The sequence below is a fragment of the Panthera onca genome, chromosome X, assembly GCF_046562875.1.
Source record: "Panthera onca isolate mPanOnc1 chromosome X, mPanOnc1 haplotype 2, whole genome shotgun sequence".
NCBI classification, from domain to species: domain Eukaryota; kingdom Metazoa; phylum Chordata; class Mammalia; order Carnivora; family Felidae; genus Panthera; species Panthera onca.
Genome location: NC_138357.1, coordinates 115,072,046 through 115,096,797, shown reverse-complemented (window position 1 = coordinate 115,096,797; position 24,752 = coordinate 115,072,046). Strand labels below are relative to the sequence as shown.

The window sequence follows — 24,752 nt, the reverse complement described above, 5'->3', positions numbered from 1 at the left end:
TATTCATTCTTTAGCTGGACCCAGCGAGGGCCCACCTGCTTCCCTTACGGCTACTACCAACCAATGCTTCCAAAAACTTTCTTTCTTCCCTGGCCCATTCTGGAGCAGCACGTGGCCTCCGTGTTTCTTCTGGATATTCTTGTCCTTGAAATAAGCATTTACCACCCTAGAAATTTAGTCTACTTTAGAAGAATGGTCAGACTTTGGCTTTCCCTGCATTTTATTTCAAGAGCTATAAGGATTTCTTTTGGTGACAAGTTGGATAATGCCTGGGGCCACTGGGGAGGCAGATGATAGAAATGGTGACATCACTGTGACCAGTAGGAAGATTTGAGTGGCACAGAAGGGCCACTAGTCCTAACGTATCTTCAATAGATTACATTTTTTTAGGGAAGGTGCAAGTTAAGAAGATTCTTCCTTTCCAGATTCCTTGGAGAGTAGTGATACTTGGACAATATCTTAGCCACAGTTGCCTAGTGATAACAGAGCTTTTTGGGTTAATGGAAAAGCTCACTCTCTGTACTGATATGTTGCTAGATTATAAAATGCCCTTCCACTCCTCATTTCCTCCTATAATGTTCTTTCTCTATTGAATATGAGATGGATTTTTGGTGAAAAAATAAAATAAGAATTGAGATTTGTCACAGATTGGATTCCCCAGGAAGTAGACTTCTGAAATTGACATAGAATGTTTATTAGGGAGTGCTCTAGGGGTCAACTCCTGTGGAAAGGAGAGGTAGAAAGCAGGACTGGGCAGGCAGAGAAGTCCATCTGTCATACAGGCCCAATCCATCAGTCATTGGATGCAGGCCACCTGGGCCAGGTGGCTCGGTGAAGCTGAGGCGCTTCCTTAAACGGCTAATAGCTCCAGTCTTCCTGCCAACAGCAGTCCCAGCTGCTGGGACAACAGCCCTTCACTCTGAAAGGGGCTTGATATGGTGCAGCAAGGTAGCTATTGAGATGTTCAAAATAAAAAAAGGATGGGGCACCTGGGTGGCTCAGTCGGTTGAGCGTTCAACTTCGGCTCAGGTCATGATCTCACAGTTCATGGGTTCGAGCCCCATGTCGGGCTCTGTGCTGACAGCTCAGAGTCTGGAGTCGGCTTCGGGAAAGTCTGTGTCTCTCTCTCTCTCTGCCCCTCCCCCACTTGTGCGTGTGTGTGTGTGTGTGTGTGTGTGTGCGCGCGCGCGCACACACGCTTTCTCTCTCTCTCTCTCAAAAATAAGTAAATAAACATTTAAAAATTTTAAAAAAAGGATGATTGGGCACTTGGCGGGCTCAGTAGAGCATGCAACTCTTGATCTCGGGGTGGTGAGTTTGAGCCCCATGTTGGGTGCGGAGATTACTTAAAAACTTTAAGAAAAAAAAAGGATGATAACTAGGACTCTACAGTGTAAAATCAAAAAGTACACCTGTTTAAATTGCTATTCCTGTCTGCACTAATTCATTCAATAAGAGGAGCAACAGACTGCATTCCATGGGCCAACCTGTTCACCTACCTGTGGCTGAGTGCAGAAGTCAGGCTGAGACCGAATCTTCTTGATTTTTTCCCATGGCAACCTCCAGGAGACACGCCATGACAGCCAGGAAGAAGAAAAGTCTGCCTCTCTTCAGTATTTATTATTGTTTTTAATGTTTATTTATTTTTGAGAGAGAGAGAGAGAGAGCACGAGCAGTGGAGGGGCAGAGGGAGAGGGAGATAGAGGATCCCAAGTGGGCTCCACAATGACAGCAGAGAGCCTGATGCGGGGCTCGAACCCACCAACCGTGAGATCATGACCTGAGCTGAAGTTGGACCCTTGTAGACTGAGCCACCCAGGTGCCCTTCTTCAATATTTATTTTTAAGAAAAGAGGTGAATTCTATTATTTATTCTGACTACAAAAGCAAATTATGTTTGCTGTAAAAAAATATATAAATGTATATGTATATTTATAGTACCATAGCCCAACAACCAGAAGTAATCAGAAAATCATTGTCAACATTTTAGCATATTTCTCTAATCTTCGTATAAATAAACAAACAAATATTTTTTCCCCATAGTTGAACTCATGCTGGACTTCTGGGAGGCAGCAGTATGTTGTGATTAAGAACATGAACTCTGAAGGCAGGAATACCTGATCTGAATTCGGTCTGTGCCCCTTATTAGTGGTGAAGCTTTCATTTCTTCAAAAAATAACTGGGAATATGTGGGTGAAAAAGAAAGATACTTTCCTTCATGAACTCACATGTTAATGAAACGTACCCTTTCTTAAGGTCTCCACTTTCTCACCTGTGAAGTGGAGATAATACCTATCCCATAGGGTTTCTGTGAGAATTATTATCTTGTTAAATGAGGTAATGTTGCAAAATGCCTACACCTGGTAATGACCCCCAAAATGGCAGTTACTATCTTGTCACGTAAATTTTGCTTTTTTTTCACCAAACTTTATATCGTAGTTTCCCTATGTCATTAAAAAAAACCTTTTTCTGGGGCACCTGGGTGGCTCAGTTAAGCTAATCCGACTCTTTTTTTTCTTTTTTCTTTTAGTTTATTTATTTTGAGACAAAGGGGGGGCGGTGAGAGAGAGAGAATCCCAAGCAGGCTCCACACTATTAGCACAGAGCCTGACACGGGGCTCTGAGCCGTGAACCCATGAGACCATGACCTGAGCCGAAATCAAGGGTCGGATGCTCAACCGACTGAGCCACCTAGGCGCCCCTAAATCCGACTCTCGATCTCAGCGCAGGTATCAATCTCGGGTTGTGAGTTCAAGCCCCACGTTGAGCTCCACGCTGGACAAGAATGCCTACTTAAACAAACAAACAAACAAACCAAAAAACCCCTTTGTTGAGGTCATCATAGGGTTCCTGCAATGTTGGTGGGAATACAGGTTCTTGGCTTCCTTCAAGTAGCATAGCATTCAGAACTCCAGCCACCAGGCAGCACAACCTTCTGGGTTCAGGGGCACCTCATTTGCCCTTTTACTTTCCATTCTGAGGAGTGGTAAGCTTCCTGATTACATATAACATATTAACAGCCATTTATAGGCTGGTTTCAATCAATTCATCAGGTGTTTTCCCCAGAGCTACTTTTGAAAAGGAGAGGGTAGGAGAACACAGGGGGTACTGAATCTGTAATGATATGGAGGCTGGAAAAAGGAGCAGAAAAGGGAGGTTGGGGCTCCTAACATGAATACAATTCCTTGATCTTGCCCTGGGTAAATGCATCCTTTATAGATAAAGTTTCCAAAGGGGAGTGAGACATTGTAACCATTTAATGGATATATTTAGTTAGATACTCTTTTGCTTGAAAGCCAGAGAATAGACAACAAGACGCATTGAAATTGCCTATCAACAAAGTCCTGAAGTTTTATCTTCTACATTAGTGAAATCGATTAGTTAGAAAATAAACTTAGGTTTTGTTTTTATCTGGTTAGACTATGTGATGTTTTCAGGAGTTGATTGCCTTGCTTATGAATCAGTAAAGTAACAGCCTTTTCTTTCTTTTCTCACAATTACTTTTTGATTATGTCCATGTTTATTAGCAGTTTGGAGGAGAGATAACAAGGAAAATATAGCTTATGATGATTGGCTGCTCCATTTATGTATCCCCACTGTGATAAGTACAGTGTTTTCTATATCACAGGCTCTCATTAATCTTTGTTGGACGGATGAACTCAAGCCAACCTGGCCATTTGATAGTAATTTTCATGAAAAAAAGGTTTCATATGTGACAGACTAACAAAATTAGTTTAATTGAAATAGCTGGATTATTGATAGATGTCAGTTGGTTGCAAAATCTCTGTCTCCTATTGCTGCACGACAAATCACCCCCAGAAGCAGTGGCTTCTGATTATTTACTTTGATTATAAATCTCAATTTGAGCAGGGCTTGGTGTAGACTGGTTGTCTCTAATTCAGGCAGAATCAACTTGGGTGGCTTTTCTAGGGCTGGAGGATACACTTCCAGAGGTGACTCACTCACACACATGGTAAGTTGAAACTGGGTGTTGATTCCTCTCCAGGCTTTCTCACAAGAGTATAGCTGGATAAAAACAATGAACTCCCCAAAAGAACCAAGCAGAGGCTATATTGCCTTTTTTAACCTGACCTTGAAAATCACTTGATGTCATTTTCACCACAGTTACAAGCCGGCTAAGATTCAAGGGAAGGGACATAGACCCCCACTTCTCCATGGGCAGAGTGTCAAAGTCACATTGTAAGAAGGACGTGTGGGATGAGAGGTATTGTTGCAGCCATCTTTGGAAAATACAGTTTGCCATGGGGATTATTTATGATCCTCCTTCATACCCCCAATTTCCTACATTTAAAGATTTTTTTTTCGATTTGTCTTTTTTTTTTTTAAGATTTTATTTTTGAGTGATTTCTATATCCAACATAAGGCTCAGTTCAAACCCACAACCCCGAGATCAAGAGTTGCACATTCTACCAACTGAGCCAGCCAGGTGCCCCTCTATTTGTCTTTATGATCTTTTTTCCCCACCTGCCCCCTCTAAACTTTGTAGCTATAGTATCTCAGAAGCTAACAATTTTTTTTAAGTAAGCTCTATGCTTCAATACAGGGTTTGACCTCACGACCCTGAGATCAAGAGTCAACATGCTCTACTGACTGAGCCCGCCACACACTCCTCAGAAGCTAAGATTCTTTAAAATAACTTCTACATAGAGAATTGTCTTTCTGGTACACTAAAGGCATATGCCAAGCAACTTTCTAGGATAGGGGTGTATCCAGCTAGGTTTATTCTTCCATGTAATTCTTACCTCTATCTTGTTTGGAGAAGAGACTAACACACAGGCATAGCCCTACATATAATAAATAAAATAAATGAGAAGATAAATATATAGGTAGATAGATATAGATATAGATATAGATATAGATATAGATATAGATATAGATAGATATATTGCCCTGGCAGCTTTAAGTCAATTCTTGGAAGGTTCTATGGTGCAGGTGATGGGTGGATTCAGCTGAAAATCTTACAGACATGTAGAATAAAAAGTGGTCTCTATTTTGGGGTTATTATGGCAATGCAAGTTAATGATTTATGCCGTGTGTGTGTGTGTGCGTGTATGTGTGTGTGTGTGTGTGAAAGTGGTCCCAGTTAAGTTGGAGTACTAAAGCTGATTAGCAACGATTTGGTCATAACTTCAAGAGAAACTTGAAATCATAAAGCAACACACAATATTTCCATCAAAGTAGCATTTCCCTGACATTTTTATCAAAATGTTCAAAATACCAAAAGTTGAAAGAGTTGCACAGTGAACATTCACATACCCACCATCCAGATTCTGCAATTAACATTTTACTTTATTTACTTCATCACACACCTATTCGTTCATTCATCCCTCCGTTCATCCACAAATCCATCTTGATTTTTTAGACATTGCAAAGTAACTTATAGTCATCAGCAGACATATTTTGAGTTCTGTTTAGAAATGTAGCCATTTTTCTTATTTCAATCTATCTTGTAAAAATTGTATTTGACAAATGTATAAAATCACGTGGACTTGATCTTCTGTCATTGTATTAAAAATGAAATCTGTGGGGTGCCTGGGGGGCTCAGTCGGTTAAGCGTCCGACTTCGGCTCAGGTCATGATCTCGCGGTCCGTGAGTTCGAGCCCCGCGTCGGGCTCTGGGCTGATGGCTCAGAGCCTGGAGCCTGCTTCCGATTCTGTGTCTCCCTCTGTCTCTGCCCCTCCCCTGTTCATGCTCTGTCTCTCTCTGTCTCAAAAATAAATTAAAAATAAAAATAAAAATAAAAATGAAATCTGTGAGAATTTAGTGGAGAAGTTGCTAGAGAAACAAACTGTAAAGATTCTGCTCTGTGACACATCTTATTTAATGTGCTTCACATCATATCCTTGCCTTTGCTTGAGAACATAATAAAAACTTATACATTCTGAACTGAATAATTGTGTCCCTTGATAGTGAAAAGGCTATCATGTTTCATTTTCTGTGCATTGTACCTTTTCACTTCCTTAAGCATGTTGGAAACCATATTGGATTTATATGTGTAAAGCTGGTCAAGAATTTCTTTTAGAGAAATGAAATCAAGCCTTGAGGCAATTGTGCAAGGAGATCGGGGTCACTCCACAGCTCCCATGCTTTCTTATTCCAACCTGCCTCCTCCAAAGGGTATAGCCTCAATTTACCTAGCCACTTTTCTATTTATCCTTCTTTTTTTCTTCAGGTAATTGTCTAAATCCTTAATTTTCCTCTATCGTGCATCAACACGGTACAAAATGATGTGGGAACTCATTGATCAGTTCACTGATTCGTTCACTCATTGAGCAAATGCTGATTGAGCATCAGGTCCTGTCCTGGGCATTGGCAAAAAACAAAAATGAATAAGACATAATCTTTATTTTCAATGCAAAGCCATTAATATGGTACATTGATCAATATAGGTGACAAAACTAAATAATTGAGGACTGCTAGAAGAGTTTTTTCCGCTTTGCCAAGGGCAGTAGCTATTGCTCTTTACCTAATCTCTGCTTTATGTTGTGTAGGTACTGGAGAAAAGTATACACAGAAGACCAATGTTTGCTAATGATGCATTATTATATGAGAACATGTTTAGGGAGTGAGAATTGTTTTATGGATTTGAGAAGAAGCAAGATCAATATGCTTTCCACTGTGTGTGTTTTTATATAACTAGCCCAGAAGTCCAAGGTATCTTATAAGAAGTCTGTAAAATTGCACTGAATGAGGTCAGATAGTAAACCTAGGAAGTGAAAAGCACAGCCATTTTATTACATTTTAATACTTAGACTGTATGAACTCATTTGTTTCCTTTACCAGTTAAATGCTGTGTGTGTTTTTAATTTTTCCATTTTTAATTAAAATATTGAGATAAAATTACACACACACACACACACACACACACACATACACACACACATATATATAAGCACAGAGCCTGACATGGGGCTTGAACTCAAGAACTGTGAAATTATGACCTGAGCTGAAATCAAGAGTTGGACACTTAACCGACTGAGCCACCCAGGCACTCAGGGATATTGTGAGGATTAAATGAGATAATCCATGCAAAATGCTCAGCACAGTGCCTGGCACACAGTAAGCACTCAGGAAATGTTGATTAATATTATTTCTAGAGGAAGATGAATAGACTGCTGTTTAGCTAGGGAAGTATGGTTTCATCTGGATTAAGACATTAACATAAGAAAAGATAATTTATTGGTATTTAAAAGTTGTGTAGAATTATGAATGTTCAGTAGAAAGAGGTGTCTGAGGCAATAAGTGTTTCTGACCAACTCCTCTGGCTTTAAGACTCTTTCATAGGGGCGCCTGGGTGGCTCAGCCGGTTAAGCGGCCGACTTCGGCTCAGGTCACGATCTTGCGGTCCATGAGTTCGAGCCCCGCGTCAGGCTCTGTGCTGACAGCTCAGAGCCTGGAGCCTGTTTCGGATTCTGTGTCTCCCTCTCTCTCTGTCCCTCCCCTGTTCATGCTCTGTCTCTCTCTGTCTCAAAAATAAATAAACGTTAAAAAAAAAATTAAAAAAAAAGACTTTCATAATTTATTGTGCATTGTGTTGGGGAGGAAGAGAAACTGGATGTTTGGGAACCTGCCTTTATACCTAAAATCATCAGGCTGGGGATATATACAACTATTAAATTATTTAGGCCAGATGGAAAGATGCTAGAATTCTTATTTTTTCATTTTTTTATTTTAATTGTATTTTACTAGAGAGAGAGAGAGAGAGCACTAAAGCACAGGGGAGGGGCAGAAGGAGAGAGAGAGAGAATCCCAAGCAGGCTCCATGCTCAGTGCAGAGCCCGATGTGGGGCTTGATCCCATGACCCTGGGATCATGACCTGAGCTGAAATCAAGAGTCAGACGCTCAACCGAATGAACCACCCAGGCGCCCCTAGAATTATTCTTCATTGTGTGTCCTAATTCTCACTATTTTCCTGTTGCTATCCGTAAAATTAGCTGGCTCACTGCTTACAAAGACAAAGACAGTGCATCTCCATTATTTTATTAGATGTTCCTCTTGAAATAAAAAGCCCTTCTACATCAGCAACAACATCTATTAGCACTGAGACATTCCAGCTCCCTGGATACTGCTGATCTCAGATGATCTGAGCAGACAAGACTAGGGTAGACCAAGGAATCCACAGCCACCCTATGGGATTGAAAATGGGGCGGGGAAGGGGTGGTGGTTTGGGAGAGGCTTCTATATGTAACTGTTATCTCAGAGGATCCTCAAACTAGCCAAGTTTCAGGCTTCTTCCTCAGAGGTTTAAATCTTTCCAAGATCCCTCATCAAATGTGGAGCCCGTATTATTCTCCACTATTTCTGCTGGCAGCCTGTGGTTGGAGAAAATTCTAAAGATGACTACAATTCTGGGGCACCTGGGTGGCTCAGTCGGTTGAGTGTCCAACTCCGGTTCAGATCGCGGTCTCGTAGTTGGTGAGCTCAAGCCCCCAGAAGGGCTCTGCGCTGACAGTGCAGAGCCTGCTTGGGATTCTTACTCTCCCCTCTCTCTCTGCTGCTCCCTCATTTGCACTTTCTCTCTCTCAAAAATAGATAAATAAATAGATAAATAAATAGTTAAAAGGCAGTAAGTCAACGTAATCTTTCCTTTAAAAAAAATGATGACTATAATTCTGAAAAACGTGTTCTGTAAAATGGTCATAGTGGTGGGCTCAGTAGTGTGGCCAGGTGGTAAAATGGGTGTAATAATACTCTTCCCTGGGGGACATACTCTTGTTACCCTAGCTGTATCTCTGTGGCACTCACCTCCATCTGCCCAGGGCTGCTTATTGTGATCACTTGGGACTCTTCCCAAAGGTTCTTTCCCAGTCTGAGGCAGCACACTCTGCCTGCACATTGGGAGAACTAGAAATGCTGGGGAGTTAATACCTGGAAGACCTTTCAGTATGCTGGAGAAACAGCGCAGCTTCCTGGAAGGGAAGAAGGTTCTACATCATCTGCCAGCAGTCCCCAGCAGCCCCCAGCAAGTCCTCCTGAGCTCCAATTACCCACAGCAGTAAGTGGCTTGATAACGCACCTATTATTGGCTTCCTTCTCTTCCCTGTCTCACCAGCCCACTCATCTTCTGGTGTTTCTTGGGATTAACTCTCAGACAACACTACTAACACTCAAACTGTTGTCTCAGGGTCTTCTTTTGGGGAAACCCGAACTAAGACATCACTCGTAGGGTCAATGTGAGGATTAAAAGAGATAATGTATGCCCAATGCCTGGTGTATAATAATAGCAATTAGCATTTATTGATAAGTTTCTTTGTGCCAGCACAGCCTTAAGCACCTTACGTGCATTAACTCATCTAACCCAACGTTAATCTTCATGACAGCTTATTATCATTCCTCTACTACAGATGAGGAGACCGAGACAGAATCTTCAAGATCACATACTATTCGAACCATTGGAACCATTATTCAGACCCAAGCAGTGAATGTGGAAACATTCTTTCAGGATGCTGGAATGGTTCTTTGAGTTATTGGAACTCTGACTTTTATTGAGTTAACCTTGGGAGATTCTGGCTGGTTTTCGGTATGTTGTTGACACACGGGTGAAGTATCTTGAGGGAGATTTTTCCTGTTGCTTCCTCTGACAGAGGGCTTCTGTCAGAGAAGTGACAGCCAGAGGCCGTGGGTAGTGGCTCTGCAGACGGGAGCCGGAAGGAGCATTTACACCTGTCCTTCAGATGCCCTCTACACAGAGGTCAACTATGGCCAGGGTGAAGGGTGGGGAGACGAGCATAGGAAAGCAGGGTGATGTTCATGGGTTGTTAAGAGAAGAGCTTCTCCCCTCTACCTCCTAGGAACCCCTATGGTCAGGGGAGTTAGATTTGGCGAGGGGACTGACCATGCTCTCGGAGGAACTGAGGTAGAAGTGAAAGGGCTGGCCACGGCCCTTGGTCACTTCAGGTGCCTTGAGCCACAAGCCTGGCAGGTGATGATGGTGGGAAACAGGTGGGGGAAATGAAATTTAAAGAAAGTGTAACATTCGAGTTTTAAACTGAGTTGATTTTTAATAGCTGAAAAAGACCTAAAAAGTCAGAAAAACTATCCGACATGTGAAGGGTCATGAAAGGCAAATTTACCATAAAAACATGATTCTTAGGTGACATAGGAAAGGGGATTAAGAAGGACAAATTTCCGGGGCGCCTGGGTGGCTCAGTCGGTTGAGCGTCCGACTTCAGCTCAGGTCGTGATCTCGCGGTCTGTGAGTTCGAGCCCCGCGTTGGGCTCCGTGCTGACAGCTCAGAGCCTGGAGCCTGCTTTGGATTCTGTGTCTCCCTCTGTCTCTGCCCCTCCCCTGCTCATGCTCTGTCTCTCTCTGTCTGTCAGAAATAAATAAACGTTAAAAAAATTTTTAAAAAGGGACAAATTTCCAGTTATGAAACAAATAAGTTATGGGGATGTAATGTACAGCATAGGAAATATATATATATATCTCCTAGAAATACTGTAATAACTGTATGGTGACAGATGGTAACTAGATTTATTGTGATCATTTCACAAGGTATCAAAATATCAAATCACTATGATGTACACCTGAAACTAATGGGATATATGTCACTTATACATAAAAAATACATGGTTCAAAGTAGTGATTGGAGAAAAATAAACTGCTTCAAGTTTATATTCCACAGAATTGAGCCTGCTCAATAACAGCTAATCCTTATAAAATCCTTACCACGGACCAGGTACTCTAAGCATTTCACAGTCACTCACACAGATCTACCAGGTGAGAACTATTATCATCCCATTTTACAGAGGAAGAAACTGAGGCACAAAGAAGTTGAATAATTTGCCCAAGGCCATAACTAGAGCTGGCATTTGAATACAGCAATCTGGCTCCCTAAGTCTATGGTTTTAGCCACTAAACTACACTGCCTTGCCAACCATCCACTTTCATATGGTATTCTATTCTGGTGTGGTTTTCCCTCTTGGGTCTTTTGAGGCTGACATTTCTGTTCTTTCTACACTGTTTGTGGTTAAACTTAGTGCCTGGAGGATAGGGATAGAGGTTTTAATAGTTTAAAATGAGGTACTGGACTCGCATTTCTAAAATGACATTTTCTCAAATGGCATGAACTTTAAATGAAAACATGTAAGATCTAACAGACTGATTTAAGCTCTGATTAGGGCCAAGGAACAACTAATGCTCACCCCTTCCTACAAACACTAGAAATTTACACATTGATTTGATTTTTTTTAATGTTTATTTATTTTTGAGAGAGAGAGGCAGAGAGAGAGAGAGAATCCCAAGCAGGCCCTGAGCTGTCAGCACAGAGCCTGACACAGGGCTCAAACTCACAAACCGTGAGATCATGACATGAGCCAAAGTCAGATGCTTAACTGAGCCACCCAGGTGCCTCCATATCGACTTGATTCTTAAGCTTTTCTCCTAGAGCTTTTTTAATTAAAAAAAAATTTTATTTTTGAAAGAGAGTGACAGAGCGTGAGCCGGGGAGGGCAGAGAGAGAGGGAGACACAGAATCTGAAGCAGGCTCCAGGTTCTGAGCTGTCAGCACAGAGCCTGACATGGTTCTCTTGAACCATGAGATCATGACGTGAGCTGAAGTCAGAGGCTTAACCGACTGAGCCACTCAGGCGCACCTCTTCTAGATCTTGCATTATGAAGTCTAAGCCCAGTGGGCACTTTATAGATGCTTCCCCACCCCCCCCCCCCCACCCCGCCCCGCAAATGTAGCCTTTCACTAACAGAAATTGCTGTCGCGTTTTCCGTGTTTGGGGAAATTGCTGGAGTCAGAATGACCTGAGTGCAGTGGATGAGACTTACCCTGAGAGAACCACCTTCGTGATCATGATATCTTCCCTGGTAGGTAAGTATCATCCTAAATGCTTTTTGACAATGATTAGGAGGCTTATGTAGTCTTCCATACCTGTCCCACGTGTATCCAGGATAAAAATGTCTTACATCTTCATGGCCATTTATTTATTTACTATTGAGACCCATCATGAGTAGCACACATGGGCTCTATAGTGGGACACTTGGAGGCATCTAATAGAAACTTTGACTCAAACTGTCTTAAATGCAAGGAAAAGGCAGAATTTGTTTAATTAAGTAACTAGGTGTTATCATCAAGAACGCAGGTTTTTTGCTTGTTTTTTCTAATTTTCAACTTTGCCTTAGGTAGGGCACAGGCTTTGGCCTAAGGATGGTTTTCCTCTAGTCACAAAATGGCTGCCAGTGGCAACTTGGGTACTTGCTTCCTTGTTCATCCAGCAGGATAGAAGGGAAAACCTCTTCCTCAAATCATAGGATGTTAAGTCCTTTCCTTTAGTCTAAATGGGCCCTAGTCATTGATTGACTAATAAGCACACACCACCTTGGAAGTGGGGATACCTGAACACTGTTGGGGTTCTATTAGAAGGAGGATGGAGAGAATAGATGTTGGAGAGCCTCTGAAGCTATTGCTTGATCTGGAAAAAGGTGACCTAAGAGAAAACATTTCAGAGAATCTGAAGCCTCAGAGATAATGTATGTAGGTTTGCCAGATTTAGCAAATAGAAATATAGGATTCCAAGTTACATTTGAATTTCAGATAAAAACCAAAAAAATTTTTAGTATAAGTATGTGCACCTCTTTCTACAAACATTACACATTTGCACAATGATTTGGTTCTTAAGCTTTTCTCCCAGATCCTGATTTCATTATGAGCTCTGGGCCTAGAGGGGCAATTTCAAAAATGCTTTTTTGGACAATGATTAGAAAGCTTATTTAGTCTTCAACCCTTGTTCCACACATATCCAGGATAAAAATACATAGTTACCCTAAAAAATTACTTTTTGCTTATCTGAAATTCAAATTTAACAGGCCTCCTGTATTTTATCTGGCAACTCTAAATGTATGGAAAATTCTTGGCACATAGCAGGCATTCATTCAGTGGTTAAGTATTAGTGTTCTTTCTTCATAAACAAGGAGCTCAGTTAAATGGTGGCATGGTACTTTTTAACTCTTACTGACCTAGAAAATACACGCTTTTGATCAAAATTGAAATGAACTGAACTGGATGTGATTCTAAGAAACACTTTGCCAGCTCCTCAAAACCAGATCAAAGCAAATGTCCCCAGGTGGAAGGTCATAGTTATATATATGGGATGGCACATTATAAAGCTTTCAATATTACTACCTAGAACTAAATTGGACCTCTACCAATGAATATTCGGTTATTGGTTTTTCTTAACCTACACAGATAAACCACTCTTCATTTGGTCCAGAAGTAATGTTGCTGCAATTCCTGGCATGAAGGCACTAACGCTCAGGGATGAAAATGGCATGATTGGCCCAGGAATGCTGGCTCCACATGGGTGAAGCTTGAGGTCACAGCACTGTTACCTTGCATCTTGGAGGAGGCAGGAGACTCTGCAAAGCCCTGCTGTTGCCTCTGACTCCATTTTCCCTCACTGCTAATTCACTGTTCCTACCTGAAAAAATTTCTAATATGCTTCCTGAAAAGCTGAAGAGAAAGGCACCTTCATTCCCTCATCAAATATTCACCATGTTATGAAAAAGAAAACCCTAGTGGCTTGGCACCAAGTGGTCAAAACCAGCATATTGTTACATATTGTTACCAGATTCACGACAGGAATAGATTAAGTGGATTTAATCCAAGATATCTATTTCTAATTTGGTAGCTGCTATGACCTCACACACTTATTTTCCGTGCTTTTCCTAAAAACCAGAAAAAAAACACCCTATTTTCCCTCTTTGCTTTAAGTGGAAATTATTATGCAGCTTTTCATAGATTTGTCCACAATGCCTTTAAACAGGATTATTATTTTTCTTAATTTTCAAAAAGTGGCTTTGGAAATGTATCTCCTTCCATTTCATCACCTCTTCATCCTCATTGGAAACCTGATTATTGGTAGGTATTGAGAGCTTCCCATTTCTACCGGTGGAGGGATGACTTCATTGCCAGCTGGGGAATCTTGTGTGGCGGAGCGTTGGACCAAAGCAGAGCTGTGGGTTGATGCTGCCGCTGGTGCTGCTGCCACAGCCGTTCGCATGCATCCAGCTGCTGTGTAAGGAATCCTCAGGCTACTAGTTCTTTGCTCCCAATTCACCCAAGGGATCGCAGGCTGATGGATGAGTGTACGTGTGAATGTGTGAATGTGTGCATATGTGCGTGTGCACGCACAGCTGCAACAGTTGGGCAGCAGCTGCAATAGACTTCGATATCATTTTTACCAAAGACAGAGATAAACCGTCCTCCGTCCTTTATTTCCAAGCAGTGCCTCGGCTCCCGCCCCAAATGTGTTCTCCCCCTCTTCCACGACCCCTCAACCCTCCGCACGTGTCCCTCTGGAGTGAGGCCAGGCTGGCTGAGCTGCAGGGAGGATTCCCCCTTTTTTTCCGCAGTGAGAGGCGGATTCCCGGGCCTCTACGGCCCTCCACCCCGTCAGCCGCCCCTTTCTTAGTCACGATCTTCCCCGCCCCTCCCCCCTCCCCCTTCCCCCCTCCCCCCACCCAGCTCCCCCTGACCCCCCTCCCCCTGAACGCTCGAAGCTCGGGCCCCGCCCCTCCCAGACACCCAGCCCAGGTTGCTAGGGCCTGGCTGGGCAACCAAACCTGGCCCGCGAGGTGGTGCGGCGCGCGCGTGCGCGCTCAGGCGAGTTTATACAAGGAACGAGCCTTCTTCGGCTTCTGGGGTCCGAGCACGAGCGGCGCGGGCGGGGCGCGCAGGCCCGCGCTCGAGGACGAGCGCTCTCTCCGCATTGGTTTCTATCAGAAGTGGGCGGGGCGAAGGCGGGACCTGGCGGAGTCTTAGAAGCTTCTTCATTGGCCCGAACGGGACGGCCGGGGCGGGCCAGTTAGCAAATTAGGCTGCGCGTTCGCCTCTGCGAGAGGGCGGGGCCGGAGGTTTCCATTAGTTGTCCCTGCCACTGGGAAAGGTAAAGCGGCGACGGCGGCCTCAGGAGCTGTGGGGTCCCCGGCTGGAGGTGGGAGACTCGGCGGGGTGAGTAGTTGCGCCGCCACCCGCCCGTCAGGCCTTCCTGTTCCCACGTTGGCTCCGCGCCACCCAGCTTATCCTGAGAGAGGGGACCCACCCGGTCCCCCCGGGCAGACGTGAGAAGGGGCGGCGGCGCGGGTCTCCTCCAGAACAGGGCGACGCGGCGAGGGCGCCCCAGCCTGGAGTGGCCTCTCTTCAGCGCCCCATTGCGCCAGTGGAAGGGCTTCCCCAGCGAGGGGTTGGGACTGTATTTTGGGGGGTGGGGAGACGGGAGGATGTGAGGAGGGGCGGCGGGTCGAGGCCGCCCGGCGGGGCTCCCCTCGGCAGCGGGTCTGCGGCGTCCCCGCCCCGCCGCCCCCGCGGCGCGAGCTCCCCCGGGCTTGCGGCGAGGGAAGCCCCTTCCCGCCGGCGCCGAGGAGGAGCCTGCGCGCCGGAGCCCCCAGCCCGAGTTCCGAGAGAGTCGGGGACCCGCCGGGGGCTGCGAGCCCGGGGCCGGAGCCCCGGCCCTGCTGACTGACCTTGGCTGCCCGCGAGGGTGGGCGAGTGACCCACCGCCTGCCCCGCGGCTCTTCCAGCTTCCTCCCAACAAGTTTCGGGCGTTGCTATGAAGTTCACCACTGGCATAGTGGGGAGAAGCAGAAATTGGCCCCTTCCCAGACCTTCGTACCCTTTGGACCCTCATAGAAATTAAATCCTAGGGTTTGGAACCATTTCCAAACGAACAGGTCCTGCTCGCGTTGACACGTTTTATGCCCACGTTGGGGGAAAAAAATAACCTGAACGTATTTCTGTGTAAAAAGGCAGATCTTCCTTGAGGTGTTTTTTCTTTTTTTTTTTTTTTCCTTCGCTTCACTTGAGTGTTAAAGCCCAGATGCCCGAATAAGAAAAGCCTGACCTTAGTATTTCCACCGTGAGATTAGACGGATGCTGTGATATTTAAGTAGTTGCAGATCAGTGTTCTGTTAACACAATCTATTTTAATTGGCTGAAATTTAGGCTGATTTTAGAAAGTATTGCAGACACAGAATAATTTCTTCCCGTGAATCTGAATTAGGTTTGTTTGGACGTAATGCTTATGTAGTTAATGTAAAAGATTACACAAATTAATTTGTCTGAGAACATTTGACTAAAACAAGAGACATAAATATGTATAGAATAGGATTATCGTTTTAGGTAACGTTTCCGGCTTGTTCCTTTCTTGCTGTAGGGTTACAAAAGCATCTTTACAGAGGCTATTTGGAATTATATGTGAATGACATTTAGATGTAAATTTGTTTTTAATTTAAGTGTTTTAAAATATTTTATTCATAAAATGTGAAGAACCCGTGTTTACTTGTTTCTGTATGTTTAGTGCGGGGGGGGGGGTAGTATAATTTTATATTTAACAACCCAATTAGGGTTCATTAATTTTTTTTAAAGGTGTGCCTCTTTTTGAGAACATTGTACTTGAATACCTTAGCAATTCTTTTAATTTCTTTATTAAAAGTACTATTTTAGGTTTCGGCATTTTTGGCTTTGACACTGGAACAGGAGTAAGGAAGCCTGCAGCAGTATTACCAGTTTGACACCACCAGTGGGTGTTTCTGTTGACAAATGCAGAGAAGAGAACATTTGGGAAGGAAATATTTTTTTGGGGGGGGGGTTAGGGGTGTTGGGGGGGGGGGAGAAGGAGCCAGAAGAAAGAAGCTGCAGAACTAAAGATGCCAGCACAGAGTATGCTGAGCATTTCACAAGTACAAGGAAACCGAATTAGGATGAAAAAAAAAAAAAATTTCAGTTTGCCTGTATTAAATAATAGAACTCCAGAAGAGGCATGCTAAATAAAGTTAATCATCCCGAGAGTGTTAAATAATCTACCATTTCAGAGGAGTTTGGAGGGTCTTCAACTGGAGTGTCAAATCTTTTTAAATTGTCTTGTGTTTTAAACATAATACAGTGATTAATTTGGTGTGTGTGTGTATAAGTTTTGTATACTAGTTTTGCTTATTTAGCATGTTTCCTAACCCTCATTTTTTTGGAAACAAAACTTGATATATTAAAAAACGTTAGAAATAAACATTCTTTCTTCAGAGAATATTTCTTTTTTCCTGCTCAGATTTATAATTTAGTCATGATTTAGGGGCTTGTAGAAAGGTTTTTTGTCCCTTATCTCAGGTTTTTGATGTTTACTTAATATGAGTTCCCTGGACTAAATCTGCCATTATTTTCATTGTAATTTTCTTGTAGTCATTTAAATTGGAGTGTGGCATTTACAGTATTCCCCGGGGTTTTAAAAGAAAAGGCTCCCATTGAGGGAAATTGCTGGGCCATCTCGCATAGATGAGTAATAGAAGGTTGACTGATTGCGAATCAGGTCTATTCTGTTCCAAATATGCTGCATGGGGTTAAAGCAGTCATTTAATGAGAACCAGATTTTATATGGTATTTCTACTTTGAAGGTGCAGTGTTCCATTACAAACTGAAATACAGAGGTGGAGAAATTGCTTCAAGTATGCTTTTTTCCCCCCAGCCTTGCTTCACCACTGTGTCCAAGAATCTGTGAGAGACTCTCTGTCAACAATAGTTGCATTGTTGGAAATGACAGTGGCTTCTGTTGCAGAAATTTAACCTTTTATTATGATTTGCGTTTCAATTTACTTTGTGATAGAAAATTCAGCTATATCTAAGAATACGGCTATAGGAAATTTGTAAGGAAGTGAACCAAGAAAAATAAGCCTTCTTCAGCGTGTCTGTTAAAAGTTCACCTTTTTTCCCCTTCCATTTTGATAACTTTGGTGGTTATCTCTTTTATTTCTTCTAGGTATTAGAAGGTACACTAGCATAGTACTTTATTTTTGGCAGTAAGTATGGGGATGAGACTTTTTCATGTAATAAATTGATACCAAATAATAAGGCATTTAGAACAAATGAATCCACCCACATACACACACACCCAAAATGTAAGGGAAATCTTTTAGGTAACCCTTAACTTTGGTATAAGAATAGCAGATTTTTAAGTATTCAGTTGCTTTCTAAAGTAGAAAAGGCTGTTTATTCAGAATTTGATAGTTTTAGATTCCAAAGGTAGTTTTTTTCTTCTTTCTTTTTTTGTTTCTTTTTTTTTGTTTGTTTGTTTGCAACTTCAAATTCCTTAGTAGAGGAGGAGATAGAATCTCAAAGGTTCTTTATCTTCTGATGTTGTCAATTGGGTCACATATTTCAACTTATGAAAATACTGCAATTAAAAGACTAAATTTAAACTCTTGTTTGGAGGGGTTTGCCAATTTACTTTCTATCTTAAACTCAACATTAGAAATCTTTTGTTGACAATACGTCACTTTTGTGTTTGTATTTAAATTCTTGATAGTTTCTAGAATGTTTCCTTCATATGGAGCAGTGCATGGATGACTGGATTACTCAAAGGTTTGGCCTCATTTCTCATTTGAGTTTGTACATTTACTTCATAATACTGAGACATGAGCTTGGGTGCAATTGTGTCAGTGGGTATGAAAGCTGAGAGTGAGGACTTTCTATGTAAAGAGCCTGGTAACATTTAGAAAATTAGGATTTGGGAATTAACAGAAAATTACTTATTAGGTTAAAAGGACCTAGCGCATTCAGGTCTTTGAAATTGGTTGTCAACATTTGAATTAAGCTCTCAGAAACATTTGTGTTCAAGACAGTTCTAATTAAGGTCAAGTTTTGGGAGTGGTCTCTGTTTTGGGCAGTCTTTATAATAATTAAACTATAATATGCTACTTTTTGAGCCTTACTGAATACCAGATATTTGGTACTGAATACCAAGTAATTCATTTGCATGGATAGATGCAAAGTGTGTTTTCACAACACTTGTGTGAGGTAGACGGTTCTCTTCTTTCCCAACACATTTGATCAAATGGGCTCAGAGAGAGAAAATAGTATGCACAGATTACCCAGCTACTCAGCAGCAGAGGCAGAACTACCATCCAAACCGGTCTGACTTGAACCCTTGTTCTTCAAAACCATGCTCTCTCTGCTTCTCTTTAGGAATCTGACTGCCCAAACATATTTTGAGGTCCTACTGTAAAGTCATTCCTGGGGAGGTTCTAGAGGTATAAATATGCCTCCTGGAGTTCACAGGCTACACTGGTAAGGCTGCCTGACCTTTAGTCACATGGGAAGCCGGACTCAGGTCCATCGGCACTGCTAGATAGGACAACTGGAAGTGCACAGTTTTCTAACAGAGTCATTAGTTCATAAATGAAGGTTGTACATGATTATTTACACCCAAAATGAGGTCGTTGTTTCTAATTAACTACTTGGTGTTTCATGTTTCTGCATGTTCCACTGTTAACTTTTGACTGACTTTGATTAAATTTGCTACACTAATGAAGGCGATGAAGATATTCCTTGAATTCAATTTTGTGGTTTTGATGCACTCTAAATGACAGCCATTGCAATTTGCAGATGGGTATCTCTTCTGTAATTGTAATGACTTAAGTGAAATAAAACCTGGAGGTGAATGAAGTTCACAGAGGTGTGTCATTGTTGCTTCTTAATACATAGAAGTTGGGCTCTGACAAAAATGTTCCTACTTGAAAGTAGAATTTTCTGCTACTTAAAGCCTCTTGTGAGTGTGTGTGTGTGTCGGTTTTAAAACAAGACCCATCATTCAGAGAGCTAAACAGTTGCTTAGCCCAAAGGAATGCTCAGAGGTCTATATGAGGGAGGAAAATGACTTAATGTTTTATTCTGTAATTGATGAGAATCACTTTTGTCACTTATCGAAGTTAGAAGCAGTCTAAATATTGTAGAAACTCAGGGCTAGAAATCATCTTGGCCACAGCAGGACGGTTGTTCTATGAAGATGGGACCTATACGTAAATTCTTATGGATTTATTTCTTTACCAAGTGTAGGTTTTCAATATTTCTTTTAAACAGCATTATTGAGGTATACTTTACATACTATAAAATTTACCTGTTTAAGTGTACCATTCAGTGATTTTTTTGGATAAATTTATGGAGTTGTCTAATCATCACTACAGTCCAATTTTAGAACATTCCATCACCCTAAAAAGAACCCTCCTGCTAAGTGCATTTTAAAAAATCTTACGTACTTGCTTCCACCTAGATCTCTTTATCATCAGACACTGATAAACAAAATGATGTAGATCTTAAAAGATAGGTCTTTTAAAAATATTTTTTTACATATATTACAATTTCTCACTGCTTTTTGTATTTTAAAAAGCTTTTGCCTAGGGGCACCTGGCTGGTCTAGTTGGTGGAGCGGTTGGTGGAGCTTATGGCTCTTGATCTTGGGGTCGTGAGTTCAAGGCCCATGTTGGGTGTAGAGATTGCTTAAATAAATAAGAACTTAAAAGTTTTTGCCTAAACATAATATATAGCAGAATATAAAGGACAATACTGCTAATGGTATTAAATTACCTTGTCTTTGTGGTTTTGATTTGATTTTGTTTTGGTCTTTTTTAAACCAGCAGATAAAACATAATGTTCTTAGTGATATGTTGGAAAAGCAGGAATACGAAATCAAGGTAGGGGTGCCTTGACGGACTCGGTCCATGGAGCATGAGACTCCATCTCGGGGTTGTGAGTTCAAGCCCCAAGTTGGGCATGGAGATTACTTAAACAAATCAAGGTAAAAGTAATAATAATTGTTGGGCAAGAAAAAAAAATGCCTTTAAGATTTAAGACCATGGGTAAAATAATTGGTTTTCTTGACTTTAAACCAATAACATTGTGCATTTTAGTGTTTGACCTCTAATCCCCCTTGAGAAATTCATGCCAATGATGCATGCCCATCTAGCAGGCTTCATTAAATTCAGGTATTCAAACACATTGTCTCCTTTCTGTGTTTTTTTCAGACTGGATTTTTGTGGGATTTAGACACTTACCCTGCAAGGTACTGTAGCTACAACTGTTTTCCTGCCTGCATCATTTTCTTTTTAGTTACCCTTAAGGGTAGGTGTGGGAGTAAAGCTACCTTGGGAACGAGTTGTACAGTATAGGCTGATCTCCATGCTCCCACTTGCTCTCCTTTGCTCAATGTACTGCATGTGTAGATGGACATTGCTGATAGGATAGCTTGGGGTTATTAGTTTTTGGGTACACATAAGGGAAGAATGCACTGGTTTGGTTGGAAGCTAAGTGTTTTGGAAATTGTGTCTAACTTTCTTTGCTTTTAGATGAATGTTTCTCTATAGAAAGTGACCCTTACAAGTGCCAGGCAGGTAAATCAATAACTCCTTGTGTGGTAGATTGTGTCTGGATTGTTAATAACAGATTGGACACAGCACTGCTCTGATAATAATAGTTTACTGTAAATTCAATCATAACTGGTTTGATATAGGTTTACTTTTTTTTTTTTTTAAACTGTTTAACAGCTATGGCTGTAGGATTCTGTTGTTACTTTGTATCCTTTGTAAGAGAAAGGCCTAATATCAAGCAGTAACTTATGAAGTGCTTTCTGACACTGTAACCTTTTTGATTTAGAGGGAAATAGTGCTTTTGAAAGTAACAACTTTGCTTTCTGGAAGTGAACAAAACATATGGATGAATATTTTTAAAGAGTCCTTTTTTTTTTTTTTTTGTAAGTTGCAATTTTATTTATTTATTTAAAGTTTATTTATTTACATAATTGCTATACCCAACATGGGGCTCAAACTCACAACCCCAAGATCTCAGGAGTTGCATGCTCTTCCGACTGAGCCAGCTGGGCGCCCCCTAGGTAAGTTGCGAATTTAGATTTCCATTTTAGATTTTATATTATGCCTAAAGATTAGGTTCTTGGCAGTGTAAGATCATATTGTAATAATCGGATTAAACACACACACATTCACTTGTGGAAGATATGGCAGATAAAAAATGGTGATAAGTAATAGTTGAAGCACAACTTACTGACTTGGCTTTGCCCAATTACCCTGATATTGGCCAAGTGGAAACTTGTTTCCTGATGAATAGAATTTTTCAGAGATTACAAAAGTTGTTTCAGGTGTGACATATCCTAGACTTTATGCACACACCCCTCCTGGTTTGTTAGCCTCTCATAGAATGTATTAACTTTAATTACTAGTATGTATGCATGTGTGTGTGTATATATATGTGTGTGTATGTGTGTGTATATATATATATATATATATATATATGTACACATTTTTTTTTTTTTTAAAGTACACTCTATGCCCAACGTGGGGCTTGAACTCACAACCCTGAGATCAGGAATTGCGTGCTCTAGCTACTGAGTCAGCTAGGCACCCTGCTGTTATGTAATTGTTATCAGTAATATTACCACTACAATTTAAGTTTAGCAATTGCAGACAAAAAGAAAGTTCTACTTTTTAAAATTTTTACAAAATGTTTTTATTTATTTTTGAGAGAGACAGAGACAGAATGTGAGTGGGTTGGGGCAGAGAGAGAGGGAGACACAGAATCCAAAGCAGGCTCCAGGCTTTGTCAGCACAGAGCCCGACGCGGGGCTCGAACTCATGAGCTGTGAGATCATGACCTGAGCTGAAGTCGGATGGACACTCAATCTACTGAGCCACCCAGGCGCCCCAAGAAAGTTCTATTTTAATTGTTAATAATTGAAAATAGTTGAGGTAGACAAAATCTAATTTTGTGCAAATTGGTGTTTCCTACTGTATCAATTATTTCTTTTCTTTTTTTAAGTTTTATTTGTTTGAGAGAGACAGAGACACTGAGAGTGGGGGAGGGGCAGAGAGAGGGAGAGAGAGAATCCCAAGCAGGCTCAGTGCCACCGCACATAGCCTGGGGTGGTGCTCAAACTCTTGGAACCAAGAGATCATGACCTGAGCTGAAACCAAGAGTCAGACATTTAATCGACTGAGCCACACAGGTGCCTCTCAATTATTTCTTTCTAAAAATAACCCTGTCCTACATCCTGTGGATCTATCCTTCACTTAGCAAATACTTATTGGGTGTCTGCTGTGTACTAAACTATGATAGAGGTTGGATGGAGTGGTAGATAAAAGGTAAGGAGGCCTTGCCCTTAAAGAATTTATAGTCTTGAGTTGGAGTCACAGGGGAAGTATAAGGTACTATGGGATTATGTAACTGGGTAAGGATTGGGATCTGTCCTGGGGGGAGCAGGCAGGAAGCCCACACTGAGGAATTAACATTTAAGTGAGACCTAAAGGATGAGAAAGACATGGTCTAGTAAGGGAAATAAATTTTCCTGGCAGAAGGTGCAGATGCCCTCAGGCAGGGAGAGAGAGAGAGAGAGGGAGAGGGAGAGACGGAGACGGAGACGGAGACAGGCTTCTGAAAAACAACCTTTTAAAAAACTGAGAGAAATCCACAATGGCTGGAAAGTAGAGAAGCAGGTGATGAAGCAGAATTAGGCAGGGGCCAGGTCCTGAAGAGGCTTAGTAGGCTGTCTACTGGACTTTTGAGCTTGTCCTAAGGCTCCTGGGAAGCTATTGAAGGTATGATATGAAATGAAATGCTCCTCACACCCAAAACAAAAACCAAGAGTTTTAGTTCAATGGAACCTTGATACTTTACCAAAAAGTCCATAATCTGTGCAAGGTAAAATAATCTTCCCTTATTTCAGTAAAATTTTTGCAATTGCTTCTTTGATTGTCATCTGCGATACTCTTTTCATTGTTTTTATGGAAATTACCTTTAATTTTTTAAAAGCTCCTTATATCCTTCACCATTCTGTTAACCTTATATAGGGATGTCATTTCTATTTATAACTGAGTTAAATTTTTTTCTGATAGTGTTAGCTCCCTTCCATATTTAAACTTAAAATTCCTCATTGCCCTCTTCCCCTTAATCTGCTCAAGGTATTTACTGTTTTAATGAAATGATTCATTAAATATGAGCATTAAATTTGCTTTATTGTTTAAAAAATTTTTTTAACATTTATTTATTATTGAGAGAGAGAGAGAGAGAGAGAGAGAGAGAGAGACAGAGCAGGAGCAGGGGAGGGGCAGAGAGAGAGGGAGACACAGAATCTGAAGCAGCCTCTAGGCTCTGAGCTGTCCACACAGAGCTTGAAGCAGGGCTCGAACCCACGAACTGTGAGATCAAGACCTGAGCTGAAGTCAGACGCTTAACAGACTGAGCCACCCAGGCGCCTCTATTCTTTTTTTTTTTTTTTTTTTTTTTTTTTTTTTTAAAATACAATGTCTTAGGTTTAGTTTAATATTTCTCAGCATTTATGCTATTTCATATTTTATGAAATCTCATTTGGACACCTGTAATGTTTTTAGAGAATTTTATTACTATTGTTTAAGAATATGAATATTTGGGAGCACCTGGGTGGCTCTGTCAGTTATGTGTGCTACTCTTGATTTCAGTTCGTCATGATTGTGAGATTGAGCCCTGCATTGGGCTCTGCGCTGACTGCTCACATCCTGCTTGGGATTCTCTCTCTGCCCCTCCCCTGCTCACTCATGCTCCCTCTCTCTCTTTCCCTCTCTCTCTCTCAAAATAAATAAACATTAAAAAGGAAAAAAATAGGATTCTTTGGTCTAAGTACCATTTTTCAAATCTGGTTCACATCCTGTGACCTTTTATATTAAACTGGTCTTTGTTGAGCTTCTTATGTTCAAGTGAGCTTATGTGTATAAAAGTGCTACAAAGGTTTTATTTTACATATGTTGATTTCTTTCTCCTACAGTTAGGTGTCCTTACATGCTCACTTCTTTTTTGGAAATCGTCAGCCATGCTAAATTTTTACTTGTCTTTATGATTAAATAATGAGCATTTATTTAGGTTTTCCTTGGTGTAAAGTTGTTAGTTTGTGCCTGTATAGAATGCTGTTGTGCACTTTC

The 24,752-nt window shown here is 41.5% G+C and overlaps 1 protein-coding gene across 5 annotated transcripts in view; it reads left to right on the top strand.

Annotated features, from left to right (window-relative positions):
- The first annotated feature begins 14,855 nt into the window (after positions 1-14,855).
- The window catches only part of CDKL5 (cyclin dependent kinase like 5), a 211,637-nt gene continuing 201,740 nt past the window's right edge, over positions 14,856-24,752 (top strand). For all 5 annotated transcript variants that reach the window (XM_081793077.1, XM_081793074.1, XM_081793076.1 and 2 more), the window contains exon 1: positions 14,856-14,982. The gene's annotated coding sequence lies outside the window, so the exon portion shown is untranslated. The remainder of the gene's footprint in view (positions 14,983-24,752) is intronic.